We start from the raw sequence: 22,482 nt of genomic DNA on the forward strand, positions 1-22,482 counted from the left end.
AAAATATGTGACCTTTAGAGACTGAATTTTCATTCATGATAATGCTTTTGTAATTCATCTAAATTGTGTATATAGTAATTTGTTCCTTTTTAAAGGTGAGTTATACTTCGTGATATGGATGTACCAGTTTGTATACTCATCCATTTGTTTAGCAACATTTTGGTTGTTTCCAGTTTTTGACTATATAAATAAAGCTGCTATGAAAAGTTATATACAGGTTTTTATGCCCACATAAATTTTTATTTCTCCTAGGATAAATGCCAAGGTCTGTGATTATTGGGTTGTATGATACGTGTTTAGTTTCCTGCCCCCTAGTTTTATTGAGATACAGTTGATATATAACATTGTGTTTTTGGTGTACATCATGATTCCTGCAATGCAGGAGATGCAGGAAACATGGGTTTGATCCCTGGGTTGGGAAGAACCCTTGGAAGAGGAAATGGCAACCCTCCCCAGTATTCTTGCCTGAGAAATCCCATGGGTAGAGGAGTCTGGCAGGCTAAGTCCAAAGGGTCACAGAGAGTTGGACACAACTGAGCAGATGAACACACGCATACATGTATTGCTAAATAATTACCACAATAAGTTAGTGTCTATCTCCTGAAGTTAGTTTTTTCTTCTGATGTGAACTTGTAAGCTCTACTCTCCTAGTAAATTTCAGATATTCCACATAGTATTGTTAACTGTTGTCATCATGCTGAATGTTGTTTCCAGAACTTACTTATCTTATAACTGGAAATTTGTATATTCTTACTACCTTTACCCAGTTCTCCCCTGCACACACACACCCACCCACCTTTGGCTAATACTGATTTGTTCTGTTTCTATGACTTTAGGTTTTTAGATCCCACATGTAAGTGACGTACAATATTTGTCTTTCTCCATCTGACCTAGCATAATGCCCTTAAGGTCAATCCATGTTGTCACAACTAGCAATATTCCTTCTTTTTTATGGCTGAATAATTTTCCTCTGTATATATGTGTATGTATGTGTGTATCATTTTTTCTTTATCCTTTCATTTACCCATGGACCTTTACAATGTCTCCATGTCTTGGCTATTGTGAACAATGCTACAGTGAAGTGGGGATACAGACACCTATTCAGGATGGTGATTTGATGTATTTTGGGTGTATACCCAGAAGTTGGATTGCTGAATCATGTGGTACTTCTCCCTGGAGGAGGAAATGGCAACCTACTCCAGTATCTTTGTCTGGAAAATCCCGTGGACAGAGGAGCCTAGTGGACTACAGTCCATGGGACATGTCTGAAGCATGAAGTGGTACTTCTATCTTTAATTTTTCAAGAAACCTACATACTGTTTTCTATTTGACTATACCAGTTTACATTCACAACAGATATATACAAAGGTTTCTTTCCTTTTCTCCACATCCCCAGCACCACTTGTTATTGCTTCTGTTTTTGACAGTAGCCATGCCAACAAGTATGAGGTGATCTGTTAGGGTTTTGATTAGTGATGTTGAGTACCTTTTCATGTTCCTGTTGGCCATTTGAATATCTTTTTTGGAAAAAGAAATCTATTTGAGTTCTTTGCTCATTTTTAGTTGTATTATTTGGGTTTTTTTGCTATTGAGTTGTTTGAATTTGTTATACAGTTTGGATGTTGACATTTTATCAGATGTGTGGTTTGAGAATATTTTGTCGCATTCTGTAGATTGCCTATTTGTTTTGTGGATTGTTTCATTTACTGTACAGAAACCTGTTTGTTTGCTATAGTCCCACTTGTTTATTTTTTGTGTCTGCGCTTTAGATGTCATACACCCCCACCCCAAATCATTGCTATTACTGTGGACAAGGAGCTTATTCCTCGTTTTTCTTCTGGGAGTTTTATGGTATCAGATATTACATTTAAGTCTTTAATTAATTTTGAGTTAATTTTTGTGGATATTGTGAAATAGGGATGTGGTTTCATTCTTTGGCATGTGAATATTCATTTTTCCCAGCTCAATTTTTGAAGAAATTTGTCTTTTTACCACTGAGTTTGTGGTCTTCTTGTCAAGCGTTAGTTGAACTTATATGTGTTTCCCATTAGTCTGTGTATCTGGTTTTGTCCTAGTGCATACTGTTTTGGTTACTGTAGCTTTGTGATATAGTTTAAAATCAAGACATGATGTGTCTAGCTTTGTTCTTTCTCAGGATTGTTTTGGCTGTTTAGTGTCTATGATAGTTCCCATATAAATTGCAAGATTGTTTTTGTTTTTGTTTTCTGTTATTTGTGTGTGTGTGTGTGTGTGTGTGTGTGTGTGTGTGTGTGTGTGTGTGTGTGAGAAATGCCTAGGAAATCATGATAGGGATTGTATTGACTCTATAGATGGCGTTGTGTTGTACAGACATTTTAATAATGTTAATTCTTCAAATCCAAGAACATTTAATATCTTTACATTTACTTGTGTCTTCTTCAGTTTCTTTCATTAGTATCCTGTACTTTTTGGTGTGTTAAGTTTTTCACCTACATGGTTAATGTACTCCTAAGTATTATATTGTTGTTGATACTGCCATAAGTGGGAATGTTTTATTTACTTCATACTTAATTTCGTTCTTAGCATATACAAGACCTGGAGCTGACTGTTGCTCAGATCATGAACTCCTTATTGCAAAATTCAGACTTAAATTGAAGAAAGTAGGGAAAACCATTAGGCCATTCAGTTATGATCTAAATCAAATCTCTTATGATTTTACAGTGGAAGTGACAAATAGATTCGAGGGATTAGATCTGATAGAGTACTTGAAGAACTATGGATGGAGATTCATAACATTATACAGGAGACAGTGACCAAAACTGTACAAAAAAGATATTAATGAGCTGGATAACCCCAATGGTGTGGTCATTCACCTAGAACCAGACATTCTCAAATGTGAAGTCAAGTGGGCTTTAGGAGGCATTACTATGAACAAATCTAGTGGAGGTGTTGGAATTCCAGCTGTGCTATTTCACACCCTAAAAGCTGATGCTATGAAAGTGCTACACTTGATATGCCAACAAATTTGGAAAGGGTCAGTTTTCATTCCAATCCTAAAGAAGGACCGTACCTAAGAGTGTTCAAACTACTGTACAGTTGTGCTCATTTCACATGCCAGCAAAGTAACGCTCCAAGTCCTTCAAGCTTGGCTTCAACAGTATGTGAACTGAGAACTTACAGATGAACAAGCTGGATTTAGAAAAGGCAGAGGAACCAGAGATCAAATTGCCAACATCTGTTGGATCACAAAAAGCAAGGGAATTCTAGAAAAGCATCTACTTCTGCTTCATTGACTACGCTAAAGCCTTTGACTGTGGTTCACAGCAAACTGTGGGAAATTCCTAAAGAGATGGGAAAACCAGACCACCTTGCTTATTTAATTTATATGCAGAGTGCATCATGTGAAATGCTGGGCTGGATGCATTACAAACTGGAATCAAGATTGCCAGGAGAAATATCAACAACCTCAGATATGCAGATGATACCAGCCTATTGGAAGAAAATGAAGAGGAACTAAAGAGCCTCTTGATGAAAGTGAAAGAAAGTGAAAAAGCAAAAAACTAGTGCTGGCATCTGGTCCCATCACTTCATAGCAAGTAGATTGGTAACAAGTAGAAACAGTGCAGATTTTATTTTCTTGGGCTCCAAAATCACTGCAGATGTTAACTGCAGCCATGAAATGAAAAGACATTTGCTCCTTGAAAGAAAAGCTATCATAAACCTTGTTAGTGTATTAAAAAGCAGAGACATCACTTTGCCAACAAAGGTTCATATTGTCAAGGCTATGGTTTTTCCAGTAGTTGTGTATGGCTGTGAGAGTTGAACCATAAAGAAGGCTAATCCGAAGAATTGTTGCTTTCAAACTGTGGTGTTGGAGAAGACTCTCAAGAATCCCCTGGACAGCACGGAGATCAAACCAGTTAATCCTAAAGGAAATCAACCCTGAATATTCACTGGAAGGACTGATACTGAAGCTGAAGGTCCAATACTTTGGCCACCAGATGGGAAAAACCGACTCATTGGAAAAGACCTGGATGCTGAGAAAGATTGAGGGCAGGATGAGAATGGGGTGACAGAGAAAGAGATGATTGGATGGCATCAATGAATCAGTGGTCTTTGAGTTTGAGGAATGAGGTAGTGAAGGACAGGGAAGCCTGGCATGCGTAGTCCATGAGGTGCAAAGAGTCAGACACAACTTAAGAACTGAACAACAATTTTTGTATGTTGATATTGTATCCTGTAATTTTGCTTAATTTATTAATGCTTGCATTTCTTGGTGGAGTCTGTGGAATTTTCTACATAGGTAAAGACTTCTGTTGCCATTTTGTTAATAGTGTTGAGTTTCTTTTTTATCTCTCTTCTTTGTGACTTGACTTTTTGTTGTAATATTCTTTGACTGGCTTCCTGATAGCTCAGTTGGTAAAGAATCCACCTGTAATGCAGGAGACCTAGGTTCGATTCCTGGGTTGGGAAGATCCCCTGGAGAAGGAAATGGCTATCCACTCCAGTATTCTGGCCTGGAGAATTCCATGGACTGTACAGTCCATGGGGTTGCAAAGAGTTGGACACGACTGAGCAACTTTCACTTCACATTCTTTGACTCTTTTGTCATAATCATTAGTGTAACTGCTATAGGTTTTTTGTTTTTGGTTACCATGAGACTAACATAAAATTTATGTTTTTAACTTACTGTTTTAATATGACAGTTTCTATTGCATATATAGACTTTATATTTTTACTTCTCCTTTTCCATTTTAAATTATTGATGTTTTAGTTTATATGTATTTTATATTGTTCATCTAATACATTATTTTAGTTACAGTTATCTATTAATATTTATTTTAAAATTTTGAATTATGTACCACCATATTAGAGAATCTAATTCTCTATTATATTAGATAATCTAACTTCATATATTTACCCGGTTAGCTTTACACTTACATTCATGTGTTTTTATCATCTTTTCATTCCTACTTGAAGAACTCCCTTTATTATTTCTTTTAAGGCATCTAGTGGTGATGAAGTCACTCAGTTTTTGTGTTTTCAGAAAAGTCTTTATCTTTCATTAATTTCTGAAAGATGATTTTGTTGGGTATAGTATTCTTTTTTTGTTTTTTGGGTATAGTATTCTTTTTTTTTTTCCCATTTATTTTTATTAGTTAGAGGTTAATTACTTTACAACATTGTAGTGGTTTTTGCCATACATTGACGTGAATCAGCCATGGATTTACATGTATTCCCCATCCTGATCCCCCCTCCCACCTCCCTCCCCATCTTCCCAGTGTGCTTCTTGATGACAGTGTTTTGTTTTCTTGCAGTATTTTGAATATATCACCCCATTCTGTCCAGGACTACAAAGTTTCTGTTGAGAAATCTGACCATAGTCTATTGGGAGTGGTCCCTTGTATATGATGTGTTGCTCCTCTGCTCCTTTTAAAATTCTTTCTTGTCTGACTTTTAACAGTATAATTACAATGTGTCTCCATAGCCATTTTGAAGTAGTCTATTTGGCGTCCTTTGGGCCCCATGGCTCTTGATGTCCATATCTCTCCCCAGGTTTGTACAGCCATTATTGCTTTAAAAATATTTTCTGTTCTTTTTTCTTCTGGGATTCTCATAATGCAGTTGTTATTCATTTGATGGTATCCTGTGGTTCTCATAGACGATTTTACTCTTTTGCACTTTTTTACTTCTCCAACTGAATGATTTTAAATGCCCTGTTTTCTATTCATTGATTCTTTTTTCTGCTTGACCAAGCCTGATGTTAAAGCTCTCCATTGAATTCTTCAGATCAGTCATTGTGTTCTTCAACTCTAGAATTTTTTTTTTTTAATGGCTTACTTCTTGGTTGAACTTCTGGCTTTGCTCATGCACTGTTTTCCTAATTTTGTTTAATGTCTGTAAAGAAGTTCACTAAACTTCTTTGAGGGGATTATTCTGAAATCTTTGTACACAGTTCAGAAATCTCCCATTTCTTTAGGGTCAGCTTGGAACTTTATTACTTTCCTTTGATGGTGCGATGTTGGCTCAGCTTTCTGCTCCATTGCTGTTGTAAGCAGGGTGGTAGGTGGGGCTGCACAGCTTCCTGAGTTTTCTGTTTAGTTTTTCTGATTGGGCAGGCATGGAAGCTGTATTCAGGCCAAGCTTTGAATTTGCTTTCCAACCTTCGGGCCATGTAACAGCATTTACAGCTGGTATGACTTGCTGGCTAAGGATCTTAATCAGTCAGAACTGCTCACTAAGTTCCTTGGTCAGACAGAATCACTGGCTTGGTGCTCTTCAAGTGTTGCTGAGCTGCTCTGTTTCCTGAATGCTCTGGGCAGGTTTCCAGGTAAGTAGGGCTAGGGTTGCATTCACCAATAAAGCTAGGAATTAGCTTTCCTATCTGGGCCAGCAACAGCAGCAAAGCAGGTGTCAACAGCCAGCAAAGCAGGTGTCAACAGCCAGCAAGGCATTGTTGGGGATCTTGCATCATAGTCTTGAAAACACAAGCTAAACCACCTTTTAAGAAACTACAAATAATTTCCATTATCAGTGTATGAATGGTCTAGTGTCTTTGAATCCTCTCAAGCTTTTGGTGTTACCACTGTTTTTAATAATAGCAATTCTAATAGGTAATAATATTTCCACTGTGGTCTTAACTTTACATTTTTTCATAGTGGAATATCTTGGAGGTATAGACAGGTTGGTTCCAGACCTCTGCAATAAAGCAAATATTGCAATAAAGCAAGTTATATGTAGTTGTTGTTTTTCCCAATGCTTATAAAAGTTATGTTTACTCTGTACTATAAGTATTAGTATCAATAGCACTATGTTTAAAAACACTGTACATACCTTATTTAAAGTATCAGTTCTAAAAAATGCTAACTATCATCTGACAGCACAGGGTTGCCACAAATTATCAAAACTGCAATATCTGTGAAGTTTAATAGAATGAATTATGCCTTTAATGACTAATGATATGAACATTTCTTTCTTTTTTTTTTTTTGCACATTTCTTAACGTGCTTATTTTCCATCTATATATTTCATTGGCCAAATATTTCTTCATGCCCTTTGGCTATTTTTTAGTTGGGTTGTTTGGGTTTTTTCAACCCGTTGAGTTTCGAGAGTTCTTTATGTGAATCTTTTATCAGATTTCATTTGCAAGTATTTTCTTACAGGCCATAGCTTGTCTTTTCATCATCTTTACATGGTCTTTCACAAAGCAAAAGATTTTAGTTTTGGTAAAATTCAACCTATCATTTTTTTCCTCTATTTTATGGATTATACTTTTTCTGTCATATCTGAGAACTCATACTGACTAACCCCTAGTCACAAAGATTTCCTCCTGTGATTTCTTTCTTCTAAAAGTTTTGTAGTTTAAATTTTTCCTTTTAAATTTATGATGCATTTTGAGTTAATTTTCGTATAAAGAGTGATGGTTAGATCAAGGGTCACTCTTTTTTTTGCTTGTGGATATCCATTTGTTTTAATATCATTTGCTTCAGTACTATTCTTTGAATTACTTTTGAACTTTGGTCAAAAATCAGTTGACTTTACTTGAGTGGGACTATTTGTTAGTTATAGATTCGTTTCCACTGATCTGTGTATTTAGTCTTCACCAGTATCATACAGTCTTGATTACTGTAGCTATATAAGCCTTAAAATCAGGTAGACTGATACTTCTCACATTATTTTTCAAATTTGTGTTAGCTATTCGGCTTTCCTTATCATCCTATATATGTTTTGGAATAAAGTTATCTATGTTTTAGAAAAACCTGGGATTTTCTGGGATTTTGATAGGAATTGTATTAAACCAGTATAGTCAGTATGGGGAGAACTGATATACTTACTATGGTGATTTTTCTAACCCATGAATGTGGCATACCTTACCATGTATTTAGGTTTCGTTGATTTCTTTGATTAGCATGTTGTAGTTTTCAGCGTATGAATCCTTGTACATGTTTTGTTAGTTTTATACCTGTGAATTTCTCTTTCCCTCTCTCCCTTCTTTGATATTGTAAGTAGTAGTATCTATTAAATTTTGGTTTCCATGTATTCATGGCTATTTTATAGAAAAACTGTTTTCTTGTGTTATTATATCCTTGGCATTGTTGAACTTATTTGTGTGTGTGTGTGTGTGTGTGTGTGCGTGCTCAGTCATGTTTGCCTCTTTGCAGCCCCATGGACTGTAGCCCACCAGGCTCCTCTGTCCACAGGATTTCCCAGGCAAGAATACTGAAGTGGGTTGCCATTTCCTACTCCAGAGGATCTTCTCAACTCAGGGATTGAACCCACATCTCTTATGTCTCCTGCATTGGCAGGCAGGTTCTTTACCACCCACTAGTGCCACCTGAGAAGCCTATATATATATATATCAGTCAATCCTAAAGGAATTATATATACATATACATATATATATATATATATAATGTATATATATGTATTTACATATACAAATATGTATATATATTTGTATATATACATATATTTATCAAATACTTTTTCACAGACAAGTTTAAGGTCTATAAATAGTTTATTTCTTCCTTTCAAATATGTATGCTTTGTATGGTATTTTCTTGCTTTGGTGTGCTGGCTAGAACTTCCAATATTATGATGAAAGGCAGTGGTAAGAGTGGATATCCTTGTCATTTTTTCTCATCTTAGAACATTCAGTTCCTTCTTGTTGTTCAGTTGCTAAGTCATGTCTGACTCTTTGTGACTTCATGGACTATAGCACGCCAGGCTTCCCTGTCCTTCACTATCTCCCAGACTTTGCTCAAACTCATGTCCATTGAGTCACTGGTGCCATCCAGCTGTCTCATCTGCTGTCACCCCCTTCTCTTCCTGCCCTCAATCTTTCCCAGAATCAGAGTCCTTTCCAGTGAGTCTGCTCTTCACCTCAAGTGACCAAAATATTGGAGCTTCAGCATCCTGTCGTTCCAGGATTGTTCAGGGTTGATTTCCTTTAGGATTGACTGGTTTGACCTCCTGTCCAGCTCTCTTACCCTTTAGTGTATAGTGTTATCGATAAATTTTATTGTAGATGTTCTTTATCAATTTGAGGAAGTTCTCTATTTCTTATTGGCTGAAGAGTTTTTCTCATTAATAGGTATTGGATTTTTAATGCTTTTACTGTGTTGATTTTCTTTCATAGCATCCTTTAAAGGTGGATTACATCTACTGATACTTGAATATTGAAGTATTCTTACATCCATGGATAACCTACCTGGTTGTAATATAAAATTTCTTTTGTTTATTGCTGAACTTTTAAAAAAATTTTTTCCATCATATTTGTGAAGGTATTAATTTATAGTTTGGGCATTTTTTTGGTAGTTTCTTTGGGATGCTACAGTAAAACTGACTTTATAAAATTAATTAAGAAGTATTCCCTCTTTTATATTGTGGAAGAAACTGTATAGATTTAGTATCCATTCTTCAAACTTCTGGAAAACTTAATTTGTTTAATAGTAACATAGCTGTTCAAATTTTATATTTCATTTTGAGTGAGTTGTTGTAATGTGTGCTTTTTGAGGAATTAGTCCATTTCATCTGTACTATCAAATTGTTATGTGAACAGTTATTTATATTAATAGTGCTCTCTTATCCTTTTGATATTTACAAGGCCTATAGTAATCCCTTGCTTCATTCCTGACATTAATAATTTGTGCTTTTTTTTTCTTTTTCTTTGTCAATCTTGCTGTAGGTTGGTCTACTTTATTGAACTTTTCAAAGAATAAGCTCTTTGTTTCATTATTTTTCTGTGCATTTTAAAATTTTTGATTTCATAGATATTTGCTCTTCATCATTTCATCTCTCTTGTATACACTGAGTTTATTTTGCTCTTTTTCTAGTTTTCTAAGGTGTGAGCTTCGGTTATTGGTTTGAGACCTTTATTTCATAACATAAGCATTTATTGAGGTTAAATTTTCTCTCAGCATTGTTATTAGCTACATCCCACACATTTAAATATGTTATATTTTTGTTCCAATTAAATGTATTTAAAAAAAAATTTCCATTGAGACTTTCTCTTTGCCTCATGGATTGTTAGGAAGTGTGTTATTTCATTTCTAGATGTGGGGGAGATTTTTTTGTGTGTGTGTGGTGGGGGGGAGATTTTAGTGTTAACTATTCTTAATTTCTAGTCCCACTTCATTGTGGCCATATAACATAGTAGGTGTGTGATTTCAATTCTTTTAAATCATTGGAAGTTTCTTTTTGTGAGTCAGAATATGGTCACCTTTAATATATGTTTCATAGGCGCTTAAAACTCATGTGTATTCTGTTGATTAGATTATGTTGTTTGCTGGTGTTACCGAGTTCTTATGTATCATTGCTGATTTACTGTTTTCTTGTTCTGTTAATTTTAGGGAGAGAAGTGTTCAGGTCTCCAGCATTTTAGCTATAATAAATACTTTTGTGTGTTCTCTTCAGACCTGTCCTTTTTTGCTTCACATTATTTCAGCTCTTTTGTTTGCTATACACACTTTGGTTTATCCTGTCTTCTTGGTGGATTGACCTTATGTGATATATCTCTCTGTCCCTGATACTTTTTCTTGTTGAAGTCTACTCTATCTGATATTCATATAGCCCCACCTGTTTTCTCTTAATTCATGCTTGTATAGTATATCTATACAATCTATATCTTTCTTTATCCTTTGACTGCTAGGCTACTTGTATCATTCTGTTTGAAGTGACTTACTTGTAAGAAGGATAAAATTGGGGCAACTTAAAAACAAAAATCTCTGCTGTTCTCTGCCTTAAATTGATATATATATGTGGTGTGTGTGTGTGTGTGTGTGTGTGTGTGTGTACCGTTTACATTTAGTACAGTTGTTGATATTTTAGTACTTAAGTCTGCTTTTTGGTTGTTTGTTTTCTGTTTATTGTTTTTAATTTCTTTTTTTCCTGTCTTCCTGTGGGTTACTTGAACCGTTTTTAGGATTCCATCTTTCATTTTCATTTAGCTATAATGACTTTGCGTGTATCTCTTAGTATAAACTCTGTAGTGGTTGTTTTAAGTATTACATCACTTACATATTTTGTACATGCATTCAATCCTCCATAGCTACAGGTTCTGCATCCACAGATTGAAAGGACTGACCATTCTTTGCCAGCCATTTTTTAAATTATTTTTTTATTGAAGGATAATTGCTTTAAAGAATTTTGTTTACTGTCAAACCTCAACATGAATCAGCGATAGGTATACATATATCTCCTCCCCTCAGAACCTCCCTCCCATCTCCCTCCCCATCCCACCCCTCTAGGTTGACACAGAGCCCCTGTTTGAGTTTCCTGAGTCATACAACAAATTCCCATTGGCTATCTTTTTTTACATATGGTAATGTAAGTTTCCATTTTACTCTTGCCCTACATCTCACCCTCTCCTCCCTTCTCCCCATGTCTATAAGTCTGTTCTCTATGTTTGTCTCTCCACTGCTGCCCTGTAAATAAATTCTTCAGTACCATTTTTTTAGGTTCCGCATATGTGCATTAGGATACAATATTTATCTTTCTCTTTCTGACTTACTTCACTCTGTAGGTTCTAGGTTCATCCATCTCATTAGGACTGACTCAGTGCATTCCTTTTTATGGCTGAGTAATATTCCATTGTGTGTATGTACCACAACTTCTTTATCCAGTGTCAATGTCAATGGACATCTAGGTTGCTTCCATGTTCTACCTATTGTAAATAGTGCTGCAGTGAAAAATGGGATAGATGTTTCTTTTTCAGTTTTGGTTTCCTCGGGGTAAATGCCTAGGAGTGGGATTGTTGGGTCATATGGTGGTTTTATTCCTAGTTTTTTAAGGAATCTCCATACCGTCTTCCATAGTGGCTGTATCACTTTGCATTCCCACCAACAGTGCAAGAGTGTTCCCTTTTCTCCACACCCTCTCCAGCATTTATTGTTTGTAGACCTTTTGATGGCCATTCTGACTGGTGTGGGGTGATATCTCACTGTAGTTTTGATTTGCATTTCTCTAGTAATGAGCATGTGGAGCATCTTTTCATGTGTTTGTTAGCCATCTGTATGCCTTCTTTGGAGAAAAGTCTTAGGTCTTTTTCCCACTTTTTGATTGGGTTGTTTGTTTTTCTGGTTTTGAGTTGTATGAGCTTGCTTGTATATTTTGGAAATTTATCCTTTGTCAGTTGTTTCATTTGCTGTTATTTTCTCCATTCTGAGAGTTGTCTTTTCACCTTGCTTATAGTTTCCTTTGCTGTGCAAAAACTTTTAAGTTTAATCAAGTCCTACTTGTTTACTTTTGTTTTTATTATCCATTACTCTAGGAGGGTGGGTCATAGAGAATCTTGCTTCTGCTTATGTTTTCCTCTAAGAGTTTTATAGCTTCTGGTCTTCCATTTAGGTCTTTAATCCATTTTGAGTGTATCTTTGTGTATGGTGTTAGGAAGTGCTCTGATTTCATTCTTTTACATGTATCTGTCCAGTTTTCACAGCACCATTTACTGAAGAGGCTGTCTTTCCCCATTTTATATTCTTGCCTCCTTTGTCAAAAATAAGGTACCTGTAGGTGCGTGGGTTTATTTCTGGGCTTTCTATCTTGTTTCATTGGTCTGTATTTCTGTTTTTGTGCCAGTGCCATATTGTCTTGATGACTGTAGCTTTGTAGTATAATCTGAAGTCAGGAAGGTTGATTCCTCCAGCTCCATTCTTCTTTCTCAATACTGCTTTGACTATTTGGGGTCTTCTGTGTTTCCATATGAATTGTAATTTTCTGTCCTAGTTCTGTGATAGATGTCATTGATAATTTAATAGGGATCACATTGAATCTGTAGATTGCCTTTGGTAGTATAGACATTTTCACAATATTGATTTTTTCTACCCAGCAATGTGGAATATGATGCATCTGTGGAGATTGGTATTAGATGGGGTGGAGTGCCTTGGAAGCAGCCCCCTTTGGTTACCAAGGGACCAAGGTATATAATATATATGTGTGCATGCTTCTCTGGTGGCTCAGTAGTCAAGAATCTGCCTGCCATGCAGGAGACGCAGGTTCAATTCCTGGGCTGTGATGTTCCTCTGGAGAAGGATATGGCAACCCACCCCAGTATTCTTGCCTGGGAAATCCCATGGACAGAGGAGCCTGGCAGGATACAGTCCATGGGGTTGCAGAAAAGTCAGAAAGAACTTAGGCTCTGAACAACAACAATATAATATATACTTTGTAATTGTTCATTAAAGCTTTTCCAAGATCAGTTCAGTCGCTCAGTCGTGTCCAACTCTTTGTGACACCATGGACTGCAGTACATAAGGCATCTTGTCCATCCCCAACTCCTGGAGCTTGCTTAAACTCATGTCCATTGAGTCAGTGATGCCATCCAACCATCTCATCTTCTGTCATCCCCTTCTCCTCCTGCCTTCAGTCTTTCCCAGCATCAGGGTCTTTTCCAGTGAGTCAGTTCTTCACATCAGGTGGCCAAAGTATTGGAGCTTCAGATTTAGCATCAGTCCTTCCACTGAATACTCAGGATTGATTTCCTTTAGGATTAACTGGTTTGATCTCCTTGCAGTCCAAGGGACTCTCAAGAATCTTCTCCAACACCACAGTTCAAAAGCATCAATTCTTCAGTGCTCGGCCTTCTTTATAGTCCAACTCTACATCCATACATGACTACTGGAAAAACCATAACTTTGACACATGGTACTGGCTAAATGTTAGCTCTTGTTATCATCATATATGTCTTTCTTATTCAGAATGACCTTAAATTGTCATGGTTACTTTTGACTACTACATTTATATTTGGATCTTTTGAGCAGTAAGATACTTTGTGAGCTTTCATTTAATATTAAAAATCCAGGGTCAAAATAGTATTGAAAATACCAGGGACTTTGAGTGAAGCAAGCATAGTTCTGTTAGTTTTGTGTCTGAATCTTATTGTTTAATCTTGGCTTCAGTTTCCCATTTTGGAAAACTAATTGTTAATCTTAAAGGATTATGAATATTGAATAAAATAGCTCTATAAATTGCTAATTATAAATTCTAATATTGTCAGGTCTGTTATATCACAAACTATGAAATTTGAGTCTCTAATCATTCATTTATTTATTAATGTTTACGTGTTAATAGGAATGGGAGTTTTACCAGATAGTATTTTTCTCTAGTTTATTGCTTTAAAGGTCCAAAAAGATCTGCACTGATAGGGATGTAAGTTCTTAATTCCCCTTCATGGATCACAGTCTTGTTGTGGTGAAGGGGCTAGCGTAACTCAATTAAGATGAGCCAGGCCATGCAGGGTCACCTAAGATGGATGGGTCATAGTGAATAGTTCTGATAAAATGTGGTCCAGTGGAGGAGGGAGTGGCACCCCACTCCAGTATTCTTGATGTGAGAACCCCATGAACAGTATGAAAAGGCAAAAAGATATGACACCAAAAGATGAGTCCCCCAGGTCAGAATGTGTCCAGTGGGCTACTGGGGAAGAGCACAGGGTAATTACTAATAGCTCCAGTAAGAATGAAGTGGCTGGGTCCAAGAGGAAACGACAGTCAGTTGTAGACCTCTCTGGTGGTGACAGTAAGTCCTATGAACAGTATATTGCTTAGGAACGTGGAATGTTAGGACCATCAGTCAAGGTAAATTGGACATGGTCAAGTCAACAAGAGGGTCTGAAATGCAGTACTTGGGTGCAATCTCAAAAATAATAGGATGTTCTCAGTTTATTTCCAAGGGAGACCAGTATTACAGCAATCCAAATCTGTGCCCCAGCCACTAATGCTGAAGAGCTGAAGTTGACCAGTTCTGTGAAGACCTACAAGACTTTCTAGAACTCACACCAAAAAAAAGATGTCATTCTCATCACTGGAGATTGGAATGCAAAAGTAGGAAGTCAAGAGATACCTGAAGTGACAGGCAAGTTTGGCCTTGGAGTGCAAAATGAATCAGGGCAAAGGCTGACAGTTTTGTTAAGACATACTCATAGCATACACCCTCTTCCAACAACACAAGAGATGACTCTACACATGGACATTACCAAATGGTCAGTAACTAAGGCAGATTGATTATATTCTTGGCAGCCGAAGGTGGAGAAGCTCTATACATACAGCAAAAGCAAGACTTGGCGCTAACTGTGGCTAGATCATGAGCTCCTTATTGCAAAATGCAGGCTTAAATAGAAGAAAGTAGGAAAAGCTACTAGCCCAGTGAGGTATGACCTAAATCAAATCTCTTATGATTGTATGGTGGAGGTGACAAATAGATTCAAGGGATTAGGTCTGGTAGGTAGAGTACCTGAAGAACTATGGACAGAAGTTCATAGTGCTGTACAGGAGGCAGAGACTAAAACCATCCCAGAGAAAAAGAAATGCAAGAAGGCAAAGTGGTTGTCTGAGGAGGCTATACAAAAAGAAGCGAAAGGCAAAGGAGAAAGGGAAAGATATACCTAACTGAATGCAGAGTTCATGAAAATAGCAAGGAGGGTTAAGAAGGCCTTCCTGAATAAACAGTGCAAAGAAATAGAGGAAAACAATTGGATGGAAAGGAGATCTTGTCAAGAAAATTGGAGGTATCAAGGGCCCATTTCATAGAAAGATGGGTACAATAAAGGACAGAAACGGTAAGGGCATAACAGAAACAGAAGAGATTAAGAAAAGGTGGCAAGAATACGCAGAAGAACTATACAAAAAAGAACTTAGTGACCCAGATAACCACAATGGTGTGATCACTCACCTAGAGTCAGACATCCTGGAGTGTGAAGTGAAGTGGGCCTTAGGAAGCATCACTGTGAACAAAGCTAGTGGAGGTGATGGAATTCCAACTGAGCTATTTCAAATCCTAAAAGTTGATGATGTCAAAGTGCTGCACTCAACATGTCAGCAAATTTGAAAAACTCGGCAGTGGCCTCAGGACTGGAAAAGGTCAGTTTTCATTGCAATCCCAAAGAAGGGCAAGCCAAAGAAGATTCAGACTACTGTACAGATGTGCTTATTTCACATGCTAATAGGGTTCTGCTCAAAATCCTTCACGGTAGGCTTCATTAGTACATGAACCGAGAACTTCCAGATGTACAAGCTGCATTTAGAAAAGGCAGAGGAGCCAGAGATCAAATTGCCAGCATTCGTTGGATCATGCAGAAGGCAAGGGAATTCCAGAAAAAAAAAAAAAACTCACATATTTTTTCTTTGACTATGTTAAAGCCTTTGACTATGTAGATCACAACAAGCTGTTGAAAATTCTTATAGAGATGGGAATAACAGACCACCTTACCTGTCTCCTGCGAAACCTATATGCAGGTCAAGAAGCAACAGTTAGAACCAGTCATGGAACAACTGACTGATTTAAATTTGGGAAAGGAACAGGACAAGTCTGTATGTCTCTCTGGTTATTTAACTTCTATGCAGACTACATCATAAGAAGTGGTGGGCGATGACTTACAAAGTGGAATCAAGATTCCCTGGAGAAACAGCAACTTCAGATATGCAGATGATACCACTCTTAATGGCAGAAGGTGAAAAGGAACTAAAGAGCCTCTTGATGAAGGTGAAAGGGGAGAGTGAAAAAGCTGGCTTGAACTCAACATTGAAAAAACCTAAGAACATGGCTTCTGGTCCCATCACTTCATGGCAAATAGAAGGGGAAAAAGTAGAGGCAGTGACAGGTTTTATTTTCTTGGGCTCCAAAATCTCTGTGGACTGAGACTGCAGCCGTGAAATGAAAAGATGCTTGCTCCTTGTAAGAAAAGCTGTCATAAACCATGTCAGCATATTAAAAAAGCAGAGACATCACTTTGCCAACAAAGGATGTCTAGTCAAAGCTATGGTTTTTCTAGTAGTCATGTCCCGATGTGAGAGTTGGACCATAAAGAAGGCTGATCACCGAAAAATTGATGCTTTTAAATTGTGCTGGAGAAGACTCCTGAGAGTCCCTTGGACAGCAAGGAGATCAAGCCAGTCAATCCTAAAGGAAATCAGTCCTGAATATTCATTCAGACTGATGTTGAAGCTGAAGCTTCAATACTTTGGCCACCTGATGGGAAAGCTGACTCACGGGAAACAACACTGATGCTGGGAAAGATTGACAGCAGGAGCAGAAGGGGGCAGCAGAGGATGAGTTGGTTAGATATCATCACCGACTCACTGCATTTGAATTTGAGCAAAGTCTGGGAGATAGTGAAGGACCGGGAAGTCTGGAGTTCTGTATTCCATGTGGTTGCAAAGTGTCAGATTCAACTTTTGACTGAAGAATAACAATAAAATGTGCTTAATTTAGATTGCTGTAATCATAAAAATTTTTCCTCCACTTTCCCCCCTTTCTTCTCAGTGTATTTGCATGCTTAAATTTCTCCCATCTAAGCAAAACAAAATTCCCAAGAATATACATGGTCCTCTTGTTCCAACCTCACTGAACTTAAAAAAAACTTTATATAAAATATGTTCATTATCCTCTCTTAAAACCACTATAATCTGGCCTCTCCCTATCCCACCCTCAAACCATCAGTGACTTCTTTTCAGTCCTTACCTTACCTAAACTTTTTCAGCCTTTGATTATATGGGAGCTACTTCATTTTTGAAATTCTCCTCCTATGGCTTCCACCATCTCTCCCAATTAGTTTTCCTCCATTTCTCTCCCTGTTCTTTTTATGTTTTTTCTCAGCTCTAGAACTTTTTCACCTGTGTCTTCTGTGATTTTGTAGTTATTAGAAAAGGAGGAAAAACATGCATATTTTATAAACATAGTTTTACAGGTGACTTAAGAAGTATGCCTTGTGAGGTAAGAAATTACCATTGAAACAATAGCCATATATTATTATTGGTAGAAAGATTTCATACCCTGCTCTAACTTGGAATATGTTTTTATCCTAGATCAGATGTTACCAACATTCTTTTTTGTTGTTGTTTTGTTTGGCTGCAACATACGGCTTGGGGAAATCTTAGTTCCTCACCAAGGATTGAACCGAGGACCCAGCAGTGAAAGCAGAGTCAACCACTGGACTACTAGGGAATTAACCTCAACAGTCTTAAGTACAGATTTGCACCATTCTGATGATTTTCTCTGTAGCCCACTCTAACTTGGAATATTCTTTTGCATCCTAGATCGGATATTATCAACATTCTTAAGATTTGCACTGTTTGCACTGTTGTGATGACTTGGCACTGGGTGCCCAGACATTTGGTCAGATGGTTATTCTGGGTATGTCTCTGAGGGTGTTTCTGGATAAGATTAACACTTGAGTAGATAGACTGGGTAAATTATTGCCACTTCTAATGCATGTGGGCCTCATCCAGTCAATTGAAGACCTGAATAGAACATTAGTCATTTTCTGCCTTTGGCCTTGAACTGAAAAATAATCTCTTCCTAGGTTTCCAGCCTGCCAGCTTTCAGAGTAGAATTGACACCATCAGCTGTCCTGGTTCTTAGGCCTTTGAATTCAAAGTGAAACTACACCATTGGCTGTTCTGAGTCTCTGACTAGCCAACCTTAATCTTGGGACCCCACAACTTTGTGAGCCAATTATGTGCATTTATGTGCATATATGCTATATTTACATACACGCACATACATATACACAAACAACCCACACAAATATAGCACATATCAGTTCAGTTCAGTTCAGTCGCTCAGTCATGTCTGACTCTTTGCAACCCCATGAATTGCAGCACGCCAGGCCTCCCTGTCCATCACCAACTCCCGGAGTTTACTCAGACTCATGCCCATCGAGTCAGTGATGCCATCCAGCCATCTCATCCTCTGTCGTCCCCTTCTCCTCCTGCCCTCAATCCTTCCCAGCATCAGGGTCTTTTCCAATGAGTCAACTCTTCACATGAGGTGGCCAGAGTATTGGACTTTCAGCTTCAGCATCAGTCCTTCCAATGAACACCCAGGACTGATCTCCTTTAGGATGGACTGGTTGGATCTCCTTGCCGTTGAAGGGACTCTCAAGAGTCTTCTCCAACACCACAGTTCAAAAGCATCAATTTTTCAGTGCTCAGCTTTCTTCACAGTCCCAACTCTCAACTCTCTCATTCATACATGACCACTGGAAAACCATAGCCTTGACCAGACGGACCTTTGTTGGCAAAGTAATGTCTCTTCTTTTTAATATGCCATCTAGGTTGGTCATGACTTTCCTTCCCAGGAGTAAGCGTCTTTTAATTTCATGGCTGCAGTCACCATCCTCAGTGATTTTGGAGCCCAAAAAAATAAAGTCTGACACTGTTTCTACTGTTTCCCCACCTCATGGGAAACACCCATGAGGTGATGGGACCAGATGCCATGATCTTAGTTTTCTGAACGTTAAGCTTTAAACCAACTTTTTCACTCTCTTCTTTCACTTTCATCAAGAGGCTTTTCAGTTCCTCTTCACTCTCTGCCATAAGGGTGGTATCATCTGCATATCTGAGGTTATTGGTAGTTCTCCCGGCAATCTTGATTCCAGCTTACCAGTAGTTTTATATATATAAAAAATAGGCTTATAGCCAAATATATGGCCTATTGGTTTTTTTTCTCTGAAGAACTCTAATACAACTGTTTTCTGTCTTACGTTTCTTTGGAACTGCTCCCAAGCCTCTTATTATCTTTCTCCCTTTATGACACTTCATTCTTTGTGTTTATTTGTTTGTAAGCTCAATTATATTGACAACAAATATTCTCAGTTCTTTTCCTCAAAATGGCAGGCTCTCTTTCCTTTACTTTTGAGAGTATCTGCCAGATACCTAAGATAGAATAGTCATAATGTGTCTGTTATTTGACGTTCCGTATAAATGGTAGCTGCATCCGTGCTTTTCCTCAAGATGGTGTAGTTCTTGGGCACATAGCAGAAGTGCTCTATATGGACTTCCCATTTTGTCACACGGAATTAGGAAGATGTATCCTTAAGGAGCAAGCTTTAATAAAATCTGGAATTTTTAGCACTTTACTATGGACAATTTTAAGTGAGGTTGACTTTTCCCCCCTTCCGAGTGCTTGGGGTGAAGAATACAATAAATAGGTGTATTCCTTGATGGTAGCAATTTCATTCACATTTCTTTTGTTCCATTAGTGCAAGTGTCAGAATAGTGAGAAAAATAACTACTTAATGTTTGTATGAAAATAGTTTTAATTTCACAGACTCCTGAGAGGGTTTCAGGGAGTCTTGGTAGTCCATGGGCTAGAGAAACAGTTGGAGATGCTGTCTCACAGAATAGACGTGGTTGCTGATGATGAATTTGGGTGATACTTGACCTTCTTTCTCTCCCTTCTTGTGATTTTTTTTCATGATTTGTTAGCAGCTGCAGTTCCATCAGATGCTTGTAGCATCTCTCTAAAGGAGAGTGGCAGAACAAATTCACCATTTGTTCCTTCGTATTGTGTGTTGTGCATCTGCTTTGTTTGATCTTAGAAATTTGAAACCAGTAATGTCCTTTGAGACTTTATTTCCTAGATGGCGACAGTAAGGTTCTAAGATTTGGGGGTCAGAGAGAAAACAATAGCAACCTGGAAACAAAGCTTTGACCTGGCTAGAGTAAAAACCGTGACTATTGGCACTCACATTTAGAACCATTCCTTGAATATGTTTTTTTCCAGAGCTATTTCTCATCATTACTGTGCCTTCCAACTTGTAAGGAGCTGATTTGGAATTTTCCTAAATTCAGATTTACAACATTTGGTAATAACATCGAACCTGGAGGCACTCAGAAAGTGAGGCATTTTGTCAGAATCAGAAACAATTCTACTTCCCAAGACCTGTAATCACCCAATTTGAAACTCTTTGCATACTGGCAATATATTAAAGCATGTGTAGCATGCACAGAAGTGAAAATGGAAATTTACTACAGGAATCCTCAATTTATTATATGTCATGATCCTGTACCTAAATCTGCAGAATGGGGCATCCATTTTTTATACCCTTAAAGATACTGTTTTTGAAAGTTTCCCTTTTTTCATCTCTACCTATTTGACTTCCATATTCTTTCATTTCCACAGAAGTTCACTCCCACCTTCATTCTTAATATATCTCCCTCCTTATAGTTACTCAGAACACTGCTCACAAAATGACTGCAGGTAACTTATTTTTCCAATACTTACTGCAAATTGCATCATATTACTGCCTCCTGCACATATGTGCACACGCACTCTTAACACAGGCACATTATTTTATAGTACATCAGCTAGTCAGTAACTTTCTGTGATGATGAAAATACTCCTTATTTGCTGTATAATACAATACACTACAGTAACCATTGGCCACATGTATTAGTGTTCTCCAGAGAAACAGAGCCAATTGGAGGGAAGATAGATAGATTGATTTACTCTGTAGAGTTGGCTTATATGCTCATGGAATCTGAGCAGTCCTAACATCAGAAAACTGGTTCTAGTAGTAAAACTAGCAGTAAAGTTGTAATCCAAGTTTTAGTACAAAGGAAGAAGTCTGATACTCCAACTCAAACACAATCTGGCAGAGAGAAAAAATTCTTTCATTCTGGACCTTTTGTTCTTTGCAGGCCTTTAATGGATTCGGTGAGTTCCATTCACATTAAGTAAAGCAACATGCTTTCCTCAGTCTGCTAATTCAGATGTTAGTCTCATCCAAAGACACCTTCACAGACATACCCAGATACAATGTTTAGCCAAATATCTGTGTACACCCATGGCCCAATTAAGTTGACACATAAAAGTAACCATCGTATTACATATAGCTACTGACTACTTAAAATATGGCTAGACCAAGGAACTAAACTTTTAATTTTTATTTAATTTTAAATAGTTTAAATGCAAATTGGTATACATGGCTAATGCTTACATTTTGGATAACACAGAGATGATTGTCTCAGTCTTAGAATGAAGCTTTGATTGATGTTGTAGGACAATTCAGACTACTTCTCCAGCGTCTAGCTTTCACTTGGGCTTGAAACTCCTCCTCTAGAACACAGCTACCATGTAAGAAGTCTAGCTTACCCCGAGACTGCCATGCTGTGAGGAAGTATGAAGCTAGTCACCTAGATAGAGTGCATCAAAAGGGAGAGAGCCCTGTCTGTTCTGGCTGTCCATCCCATCTGAAGGAGATGTGAGTGAGGAAATCGTACGCGACCTCTCACCCAGGTTAGTTAGGCCTTCAGGTGAGCTGCCACCTGACCCTGACCCAGTCAGGCCTTCAGCCAGAGCTGCCACCTGACTAACCATATGAAAGCCTGCAAATAAGCAGCTGCATCTAACCCTGCAGAACCATAAGAGAATAAGTTGTCTTAAGCCACTAAGTTTTGGGGTGATTTGCAAAGCAATAAATAACCAGAACAGAAGTATGCTAAGGAATCAAGGTTTCCTATTTCTCTGACTCACCTAGATCCCAGTCTTACTGTCTGTCTGTTTCCTACTTTCTTGCTTTTTGTGCTATAAACTTTTATGCTCAAAACTAAATTTGCGGTTTGGGAAAGTCACAGTTAATCTGGCCTTCAACTATCTTGGATTTCTGACCTCGTTTAAAAGGCTTTCCTGCTTTCAAATAGGAGAGCTTGAACCAATGTTGACTTTTCTTTCCTTACTAAAGGCTATAACCAGTTAATTTAACACCTTTTTGTTTTTCAACCAG

At 37.7% G+C, this 22,482-nt stretch overlaps 1 protein-coding gene across 1 annotated transcript in view; it reads left to right on the forward strand.

Moving 5' to 3' along the window:
- Positions 1–22,482, forward strand: part of KBTBD3 (kelch repeat and BTB domain containing 3) — a 56,656-nt gene that overhangs the window by 21,125 nt on the left and 13,049 nt on the right. The gene's annotated exons all lie outside the window — the stretch shown is intronic.

The sequence above is a fragment of the Cervus elaphus genome, chromosome 1, assembly GCF_910594005.1.
Source record: "Cervus elaphus chromosome 1, mCerEla1.1, whole genome shotgun sequence".
Lineage (NCBI taxonomy): Eukaryota > Metazoa > Chordata > Mammalia > Artiodactyla > Cervidae > Cervus > Cervus elaphus.